The sequence below is a fragment of the Elephas maximus genome, chromosome 15 (assembly GCF_024166365.1).
Source record: "Elephas maximus indicus isolate mEleMax1 chromosome 15, mEleMax1 primary haplotype, whole genome shotgun sequence".
NCBI classification, from domain to species: domain Eukaryota; kingdom Metazoa; phylum Chordata; class Mammalia; order Proboscidea; family Elephantidae; genus Elephas; species Elephas maximus.
Window position 1 is genome coordinate 33,484,166 of NC_064833.1, and position 11,642 is coordinate 33,495,807.

An 11,642-nucleotide genomic window follows, 5' to 3' on the forward strand; every position below is an offset into this window, starting at 1 on the left:
AAATATTATGAAGCATCTTCTCTGACCATAGGCCATAAAAGTAGAAATCAATAACAGAAAAAGCAGGAAAGAGAAATCAAACACTTGGAAACTGAACAATACCCTGCTCAAAAATGACTGGGTTAGAAGACATCAAGGATGGAATAAAGAAATTCATAGAGTCCAATGAGAATGAAAACACTTCCTATCAGAACCTTTGGGACATGGTGAAAACAGTGCTCAGAGGTCAATTTATATCAATAAATGCACACATACAAAAAGAAGAAAGGGTCAAAATCAAAGAATTATCCCTACGACTCAAACAAATAGAGAGGAACAAAAAAAATCCTCAGGCACCAGAAGAAAGCAAATAATAAAAATTAGAGCAGAATTAAATGAAATAGAGAACAGAAAAATAATTGAAAGAGTTAACAAGACCAAAAGTTCGTTCTTCAAAAAAATTAACAAAATCGATAAACCATCGGCCAGACTGACAAAAGAAAAACAGGAGAGGAAGCAAATAACCCAAATAAGAAATGAGATGGGCGATATCACAACAGACCCAGCTGTAATCATATCAGATTACTATGAAAAATTGTACTCGAACAAATTTGAAAACCTAGAAGAAATGGATGAATTTCTAGAACAGAGGTAGAACAACTAAATAAACCCATAACAAAAGAAAAGATTGAAAAGGTAATTTAAAAACTCTTAACAAAAAAAAAGCCCTGGCTGGACAGCTTCGCTGTAGAGTTCTACCAAACTTTCAAAGAAGAGTTAACACCACCACTACTAAAGGTATTTCAGAGCATAGAAAAGGACTGAATACTCCCAAACTCATTCTATGAAGCCAGCATATCCCTGATACCAAAACCAGGTAAAGACAGCACAAAAAAAGAAAACTACAGACCTCATGAATGTAGATGCAAAAATCCTCAACAAAATTCTAGCCAATAGAATTCAACAACATATCAAAAAAATAATTCGCCATGACCAAGCGGGATTCATACCAGGTATGCAGGGATGGTTCAACATTAGCAAAACAATTAATGTAATCCACCACATAAATAAAACAAAAGACAAGAACCACATGATGTTATCAATTGATGCAGAAAAGGCATTTGACCAGGTTCAACACCCATTCATGATAAAAACTCTCAGCAAAATAGGAATAGAAGGAAAATTCCTCAACATAGTAAAGGGCATTTATACAAAACCAACAGCCAATATCATCCTAAACAGAGAAAGTCTGAAAGCATTCCCCTTGAGATCTGGAACCAGACGAGGATGCCCTTTATCACCACTCTTATTCAACATTGTGCTGGAAGTCCTAGTCAGAGCAATTAGGCTAGATAAAGAAGTACTGGGCATCCAGATCCGTAAGGAAGAAATAAAAGTATCTCTATTTGTAGACGACATGATCTTATACACAGAAAACCCTAAATAATCCTCAAGAAAACTACTGAAACTAACAGAAGAGTTTGGCAGAGTATCAGGGTACAAGGTAAACATATAAAATCAGTTGGATTCCTCTACACCAATACAAAGAACATTGAAGAGGAAATCACCAAATCAATAATGCCATTTACAGTAGCCCCCAAGAAGATAAAATACTTAGGAATAAATCTTACCAGAGACATAAAAGACCTATATAAAGAAAACTACAAGACACTTCTGCAAGTAACCAAAAGAGACCTACACAAGTACAAAAACATACCTTGTTCATGGATAGGAAGACTTAAAATTGTAAAAATGTCTATTCTACCAAAAGCCATCTATAGCTACAATGCAATTCTGAAACAAATTCCAAAGACATTTTTTAATGAGATGGGGAAACAAATCACCAAATTCGTATGGAAGGGAAAGAGGCCCCTGATAAGTAAAGCATTACTGAAAAAGAACAAAGTGGGAGGCCTCACTGTACCTGATTTTGGAATCTATTATACCCCCACAGTAGTCAAAACAGCCCGGTACTGGTACAACAATGGATACATAGATTAGTGGAACAGAACTGAGAATCCAGAAATAAATCCATCCATATGAGTAGCTGATATTTGACAAAGGCCCAAAGTCAGTTAAATGGGGAAAGACAGTATGTTTAACAAATGGTGCTGGCATAACTGGATATCCATCTCTAAAAAAATGAAAGCAGACCCATACCTCACACCGTGTACAAAACTTAACTCAAAATGTATCAAAGGCCTAAATATAAAATCTAAAATGATAAAGATCATGAAAGAAAAAATAGGGACAATGTTAGGAGCCCTAATACATGGCATAAACAGTATACAAAACATTATTAACAATGCAGAAGAGAAACTAGGTGACTGGGAGCTCCTAAAAATCAAACACCTATGCTCATCCAAAGACTTCACCACTTTTTCACTGGAAAAAAGTTTTTAGCTATGACATTTCTGATCAGCATCTCATCTCTAAAATCTACATGATACTGCAAAAACTCAGCTACAAAAAGGCAAATAACCCAATTAAAAAATGGGCAAAGGATATGAACAGGCACTTCACTAAAGAAGGCATTCAAGTAGCTAATAGATACTTGAGGAAATGCTCATGATCCTTAGCCAGTAGAGAAATGCAAATCAAAACTACAGTGAGATTTCATCTCACTCCAACAAAAAAAAATCACTCCAACAAGGCTGTCATTAATCCAAAAAACACAAAATAATAAATGCTGGAGAGGTTGTAGAGAGACTGGAACACTTATACATGGCTGGAAGGAATGTAAAATGGTACAATCACTTTGGAAATCGACTTAGTGCTTCCTTAAAAACCTAGAAATAGAACTACCATATGATCCAGCAATCCCACTCCCTGGAATATATCCTAGAAAAATAAGAGCCTTTACACAGATACATGCACACCCATGTTCACTGCAGCACTGTTTACAAGAGCAAAAAGATGGAAGCAACCAAGGTGCCCATCAACGGATGAATGGATAAATAAATTATGGTATATTCACACAATGGAATACTACTCATCGATAAAGAACAATGATGGATCCATGAAACATTTCATGATATGGAGGAATCCAGAAGGCATTATGCTGAGTGAAATTAGTTGCAAAAGGTCAAATATTGTATAAGACCACTATTATAAGAACTCAGAGAAGACAATAAGAACAGAGAAGAAAATATTCTTTGATGGTTAAGAGAGTGGGGAGGGAGGGGGAGGGGTTTTCACTAATTCGATAGTAGATAAGAACTATCTTAGGTAAAAGGAAAGGCAACACAATATACAGGAGCACAACTGTACTAAACCAAAAGCAAAGAAGTTTCCTGAATAAACTGAATGCTTCAAAGGCCATCGTAGCAGAGGTAGGGATTTGGGGACCATGGTTTCAGGTACATCTAAGTCAATTGGCATAATAAAATCTTTTAAGAAAACATTCTGTCCCCCACTTTGGAGAGTGGAGTCTGGGATCTTAAACACTAGCAAGTGGCCATTTAAGATGCTTCAATTGGTCTCAACCCACCTGGAGAAAAGGAGAATGAAGAACACCAAGGGCACAAGGTAATTATGAGCCCAAGAGTCAGAAAGGGCCACATAAGCCAGAGACTACATCTGCCTGAGACCAGAAGAACTAGAGGGTGCCTGGCTACAACCGATGATTGCCCTGACAGGGGACACAACAGCGAAGTCCTGAGGGAGCAGGAAAGCAGTGGGATGCAGACCTCAAATTCTCATAAAAAGACCAGACTTAATGGTCTGCCTGAGACTAGAAGGATCCCAGAGGTCATTGTCTCCATACTTTTTGTTAGCCCAAGACAGGAACCATTTCCAAAGCCAACTCTTCAGACAGGGATTAGACTGGACTATAGGATAGAAAATGGTTGAAGAGTGAGCTACTAGGATCAAGTAGACACATGAGACTATGTGGGTACCTCCTGCCTGGAGAAGAGATGAGAGGGCAGGGGTGTCAGAACCTGGCTGAATGGACAGAAAAATAGAGAGTGGAGGGAAGGAGTGTGCTGTCTCATTAGAGGGAGAGCAACTAGGAGTATATAGCAAGGTGTATATAAGTTTTTGTATGAGAGACTGACTTGGTTTGTAAACTTTCACTTAAAGCACAACCAAGATTAAAAAAAAAAAAAAAAGTCAATGCAAACATGATTAAATAGACTGCAGCTCCCCTGAGCAAGTGATTAGGGTTTTCTCAGTACTTTGCATGCAGTTTGTGTACAGGAGCTCTTGTTTGGAATTATCCTCCATTTGATATGAGATCATTGCATTTGTGAGTGTGTGTGTTTGTACCCGTCTGGCCAACTCCCTGGACCGTGCAGTAGTTCCAAAGGTGAACGGCTGTGGATTTGGTGCTTTCCTCTGTGATTTCCCTTCCCTCAGTTGCATAAGTGATAAAGCCAATGCATGCCAGGGCTTCAAACTTGTTGGGTCTAGTTCAGACACTAGTTTGCATTTCTATCAAATTCCCTTCTGAGAATTTGCATTTCTAATAAGTTCCCAGGAAGTCGTATATAAGAATCACCTGGAGATCTTGTGAGACGCTAGATTCTGGTTCAGTATATCTGGGGTGGAAATGCAAATGCTCAGCAGGGATCTGGTTTGAAGTCCTGAGCGTGCACTGCACTGATCACAAAGATGATCACGCAGTAAAAAAAAAAATTAACAAAAAACCAAACCCATTGTTTCCGAGTCTATTCTGACTCATAGTGACCCTGTAGGACAGAGAAGAACTGTCCCATAGGGTTTCCAATGCTGTAATCTTTATGGAAGCAGACTGCCACATCTTTCTCCTGTGGAGCAGCTAGTGGGTTTGAACCACTGACCTTTCAGTTAGCAGCCGAGTGCTTAACCAGTGCGCCACCAGGGAAGTTACTCAAATAACAACACACACTCCTAACATGTTGCATTACACAGTGTTAGATGTTCAACAGTCTTGCAAGACAGTTCCTTCACAGCATATTTAGGGAGATGAGGAGCATTGAGACCCAGTGGGGTGAATGAATAGATGGATAACTAAAGCAAGATTATAATTCTTTTCATGTGGGAGGAGAGAGTTATAAAGCTGGGTAAGACCATATGGTGAGATGTCTGGGAACTCCAGACTGTTTGGATGATTTCAGTGTTACTAAAATTCAGTAAGTATGTAGATCAGAAACAAAAATGTCTGCCATGGAGCTTCCACTCCAGCTCCTTAACCTTTCTTTAACTTAGTAATCCTTACAACTTGCCTCCTTCCTTCTTCTGCTCTATTTCTGGGTCTGTGGTAGAGAATTTACTTTTCAGACCTTCATTATATAATGCAGGCTAGAAGCACTGCTTTGATTTTAAACAATAGAAAAATCATGTGTTGTTTATCTTTTTAGGGTTGGCACTGGGTTGATTGCCTTTTCTGGTCAAGCTTACACCTGCCTTTTCAGTGTTATATTACACCAGAGGGTCCCAAACGTGAGTGTGCATCAGAATTACCTAAAAAGTTTGTTAAAACACAGGTCCCTGGGCCCCACCCAATGTTTCTGATTCAGTAATCTGGGATGTGACCTCAAATTTGCATTCCCAAAATACTCCCAGGTAATACTGATGCTGATGGTCCAGGAATCACACTTTGAGAACCAGTCTTGTACTACTAGCCCCCTCTTCTCCCCAACATATACATGAACCCTTCTGTAGATTATTGTTATTCAGCTATATGCATCCCCTCCTAATGGAGTCAGCTTTGCTCTTCCCTGAAGCATGCTGGGGATGAACCCGGGATGGACTCAGGCTAAGGTAGAAGGCCAGGAGTAGCATCATGGACTGGTAGCCAAGGCTGAGGAATGCCTTAGCAACAAGAAGAAAAACATCTGGGCCTGGATGTGAAGTCCCTGGGAACGCTGACTACCCAAGGACTTGGAATGAAAAGCAGTAAGTCTTAGCCCCAGCTGGGATGGTGTCCAAGCTTGTGTTCCCTGCTAGGTGGTTGCAGAGCACTAAACTGGTCCAGCTGCCACCCTGGGGCAACTACGCAGTTTGAAAGCTCCCCAAATAAACCATATATCACGATTGCTGGTTCTGGAGTCCTTCTTTGGTCTCTTCGAGATGCACCCAACCTTGGGTCCAGGTGTCGCTGTGTTGTTACACAATTCTTCCATCCCCCAACATTCTCATCCATACCCTAGACTTCAGCTATAGTGGAATGGGGACAAGTCACTTATATGCTATGCCCTTTCCTAGTTTCAGGAAACCCTGGTGGCGTAGTGGTTAAGTGCTACGGCTGCTAACCAAAAGGTCGGCAGTTCGAATCTTCCAGGCTCTCCTTAGAAACTCTATGGGGCAGTTCTGCTCTGTCCTATAGGGTCGCTATGAGTCGGAATCTACTTGATGGCAGTGGGTTTTCCTAGTTTCATAACTTTATTCATTGTAGTTGCTATCCTGTGGCAGCCATGAGAATACACCTCTAATGATAGGTAACTATTTTTCCAGGGCCCCTAGCTGCTGCACTCTGACATCTATCTCTGTGTTGGTACAGAGGCCATACCTCCCACAGGCAGGTTCTAGCCAGTGACTGAGCACAGCAAGGATACTACGGCTGATCCATCCCTGGGAGCTGAGAGACTCCTCTGATGGGAGACTGGCTGGAAGACTCCTCATAGGCCTTTCAAGCTTTCCCTAGGCTTCAGCGTGGTGTAAGATGAGTCCATCAACCTTTCCCTTTCTCATTCTCAGAGTTAGACTTAAATCAGCATCTGATGGCTCTCCCAGACTCTTCTTGGCTCCCTCCAAATTTCCTCTCACAGGTATTTTCCCTAGTGAAATCCTTACATGTTTAATTCCTTGTTGACTTTTGCTTTTTGGAGGTCCCAGAGTCTCACGCTTTCCCAAGCCGCCACCTCTCCACCTGTCAGTATTGCATTAGTCCATCCCAATGCAGGATGGAGACTGCATTTTATATACCATCCTCTATCCTATTCCCTCCCCTGTGCCTGCCAAAGTGCTTGGGACATGGTAGGTGCTTGGTGTTTGTTGAAAAACTAATAGTTGCCAAGCATAATTTTCTCGCTTGTATATCACATAATGGCAATTCTAATTATTAGCTTCTCCCTACATTTTCCATTGTTCTTTAATTCTTCCTTCCTTTGATACATACTGAGCATCCATTAAGACATGATTACATGGCTGATATTCTAGTTGAGCAAGAAAAGCTCAGGATTTGGAATCAGGTGTCCTAAATTTGAATTCTGACACTCTCCAATGCCACCTTCTTATAAAAATTAATTTGCAGTTATAATCTACCCAAACTATTAGTAAATAATAGCAACTGCCCTGCCCCTTCACAATATTGTGAAGATCAAATGTGGAACAACCCAGCAAAGCTTGTATACAAGTTTATAATCCAAGGGGGTACACAAAGTAAGCTTTATTATTATTACCCTATACCCTGAAATATAATATATAAGATATTTAGGCACTAAAAAGTCCAGTGAAAGAGATAAGATACACACAACAATTAATAACATATCTAGGCAACACAGATGACACCTTAATAGAAAGAAAACAAAAATCCTCACAACTGGACCAATAAGCAACATTATGAAAAATAGAGAAAATATTGAAGTTGTCAAGGATTTCATTTTACTTTGATAAACAATCGACACTTATGCAAGCAGCAGTCAAGAAATCAAATGACATATTATATTGGGCAGATCTGCTGCAAAACACCTCTTTCAAGTGTTAAAAAGCAAAGATGTCACCTTGAAAACTAAGGTACACTTGACCCAAGCCATGGCATTTTCAGTGGCCTCATGTGCATGCAAAAGCTGGACAATGAATAAGAAAGACTGAAGAAGGATTGATGCTTTTGAATTATGGTGTTGGCAAAGAATATTGAATATACCACGGACTGCCAGAAGAATGAACAAATCTGTCTTGGAAGAAGTACAGACAGAATGCTCCTTAGAAGCAAGGACGGACAGTGAGACTTCATCTCACATACTTTGGATATGTTACCAGGAGGGACCAGTCCCTGAAGGACATCATACTTAGTAAACTAGAGGGTCAGCAAAAAAGAGGAAGACCTTCAATGAGATGGATTTACACAGTGGCTGCAACAATGATCTCAAACACTCCAGCAATTGTGAGGATTGTGCAGGACTGGACAGTATTTTGTCCTGTTGTACATACAGTCACTATGAGTCAGAATCGACTTGTCGGCAACTAATAACAACAACAAGCAATGTGCAGTTGAATGTCAAAATGGTGGTGACTGTGGTAAACTATAGGAAGCCCTTACATAGTTTTTAATGTATACCAGGAACTGTTGTAAGTTCTTTACACATACGAATTCATTTAATTTTCACAATAGCCCTCAGAGGTTTTACAGATGAGGAAACTGAGGCACAAAGAGGTTACATAACTTGTCCAAAATCACACAGTCAGATACGGAACAAGTACCTTGGCAGAGTGGCTCTAAGCCCATGTTCTTCACCACTAGCTATGCTGACTGTCAAAAATTGGAGGAGAAAAAAGATCATAGACGGTCAGACCAGTGAGGAACGGACTGAGGCAGCACTTGAGCAAACATCTGAAGAATAAGTGGGGCTATGATAAGTAGAAGGGAGAGAGTTTTTGAGTAGAAGTAACAGTCTGCTTGAAATTGAGAATAAAATCCTCTCTTTTGCTTTTTAGGGAACTTTAGAGCAAGAGAGGCTGGGAATGGAACCTCAGAGCAACCATTCAGTAACTGGACAATTTTGGGTAAATCACTTAACCTCTCCACCAAAATTTCTTATTTGTAAAATGAGGGGTAATAATATCTGTTTGTAGGGTTGTGGTGAAAAGAGAGGCTTGCTCCATTTCCAGCAGAGAGTAGATACTAGTACCAAATAAATTTTGGTCTCTCTTACCCTTAGCTATTTGATATTCTGAAAATGAAATATGTGAAATGAGAGGAAGAAAATGAATTCAGGGACACCAGGAGTCATACACAGTTTCGTATGACAGACTTGGCCTGGTTTCAAACAATACATCGAGATTCTGGCACAGCCCTGCAGTGGTAGATACCACATCTTCTGCTCATATCACGTGTTAAGATAAGAACCTGGCAGTCTGATGATACCAACGTCATGTGTCCCTACCGCCCTTCTCCAGCGCTCTATAAAGGACGTGGTTTCTGCAGAACTGTTATGTAACCTTTCCAGACAGAAAGGTAAGATAGGCAATGCTAAGCAAAGCAACATTGCAGAACGACATTTAAGGATACCCTAAAACACAGCTTATCCTAATACATGTATTAGAGCTAAAACTTTTCAGCATTTGCTACATGCCAGGCTCTGAGATTACATTTTACCAATTCACAATGCAATTTCTACATCTCTACATAGTTTTTTACCCTCATCTTACAGATGAAAACCTGAAAAGTTGACTTAAAAAAAACTTGTTGCCGTCAAGTCAACGCCAACTCGTGGTGACCTCATGTGTGTCAGAGTAGAGCTGGGCTCCACAGAGTTTTCAGTGGCTGGCTTTTCACAAGATCACCAGGCCTTTCTTCTGAGGCTCCTGTGCACGGGCTTGAACCTCCAATCTTTTGGTTAGCAGCTGAGCACTTTAACTCTTTGCACCACCACTGCTAGCAAGCAGTAAATCTGAGATATGACCCAGATAATGTGATTTGACTGACATTCATAATGTTATATTGTTAAGAAAAATCAAATAAATTCTTAGAAGTCAAATAAAGAAGCCGTTTGTTTCTAAAACGTAGACATCTTAGAATGCAGCCATGGTCTTTGAACCCACTCTATGATCTAAAGACATGACAGATTGTCCAGGTAAACTTTAAATCCAGTGCTAAAATTTTGGTATGTCTACCTTTGTAAAATATTATTTCCACCAGGATTTGGTCAGTTCAAGTAATTTTGAAGAATTTTTTGGAAAGGGTTGGGATGACAGGGTCATGAAAAAGTATGAGATGCATGTGAAAGCTGTACTTTAAGGCTTCAAGACGAATGGCTGCCCAAAGCCGCTAGATCAAGTTTGCTCTGTATCCATCCACTGTCATTTTACACTTCTATCCTAGTGTTGTGGATGCCACCAAGAATTTCAGATATTCTTACACACACACACACACACATCTGGTAACTCTACAAGTTAATTGTAAGCCTTGGAGTTGGCTTGTCTGCCAGATGATTGGTGAGCATAAGCACTTGGGGAAAATGCTGATGGTCTCAGTTAAGGTTACGTATGAATAATGGAAGCATAATATACAGCAGCCTTAAATAGAGGGCACAATTATAGAGAGAGCTTTGCAAGTAATTTCCAAAAAAGCATCAGGCCCAAAATAAACTTCAGGGTCACTGATTCCACCACCTTCAGTGTTCAGTTCAATAAGTATTTATTGCACAACGACATCATTAAACCAAACCACAAAGACTTGCAGGAAATGAAGGGTTATTGACGTGTGTATGCAAAGGAGAGTATTTCAGGCAGAAAAACCTGAAGTTCAAAGGCCCTAAGGTGGGAACATGCCTGGTATGCTTGAGTGTGTGTGTATAGGCGTAAAATCGGAATACCCCCCTCCCCGTTTTGGCTTCGGGGGTGAAAACGTAATTACTATCCCTCAGTCATTTGAATTTTCCCAAATTAAATTGAACCATTAAACTTAAAATCTAATTATTGGAAATAGTTTTGAAACAGATACATGCTGAGTTCATCCTTCCAGAAGAAACAGTGAAGACTGGGAAATGAGGAAATAAAAAACGGAGCCGTGAGCCCTGGGCTCGGCTGGTGCCTCTGGTGTGCCTAATGGATCGGGGATGGTTCTCAGCACCTGCTGCCATCAGCTGCCAGCACAGTGTTCTTCTGCCTGCAGCCACCTGGGAATTTAGGATCCAGGATTCAGAATGCTTAGAAATGGCTGCGGCATTGCTGTTTGGAGTTTTGGTAGCAAAAAAGAGAAGTCTTCCAAGAAATTGATGTTGCTCTGCTCCACAGGGCATAAACATCCTCGGGCCATTCTGAATGACATTTATAGCAGGTGTCTAATTAACAACTGCAAATTCTCTTCTCCTGAACATCTCTAATGAGAGTATCTGTGATTGTTGATATAGCACCCTCTGAACTCCGTCTTCTAAACATGGAGCATTAGATTCTGTAAAATAACAGCTCTCTGTGTGTGCACACATACTTTTTTCATGAGATCCCTGCAGCAACCTTGTGGGGTACGCAAAGCAGGTATGAGCTCCATCTTACTGTTGAGGTATCTGGCCAGGACATCTGCATATACTTGGGCGGGTTGTTCACTGTGCAAAGACACCAGACTAAGGGGTAAGAGAGGCCTGAGATCCATCCAGTGTTCTTTCACTAAACCTAGCTCCTGGGGGGCCATATCCACCAAGAGAGGGGTGCCTTTTTTTTAATTTGCACAAAGGCACCGTTTGGACTGTATCTGGGTCTTGGAGGGATTAATTACCTCTCTTTCTCTCCTAATCAATTTTTTCTTAATTAAATTTGCATTCCACTACAATACACTCACGCAGACTTCAACATATTGTTTTTGGTGGTGGTAGGGGCCATCGAGTCAGTTCTGACTTATAGCTCCCCTATGCACAACAGAATGAAACACTGCCTGGCCCTTCGCTATCCTCACAATCATTGCTATGCTTGAGTCCATTGTTGTAGCTACGATGTCAATCCATCTCATGGAGGGTCTTCCT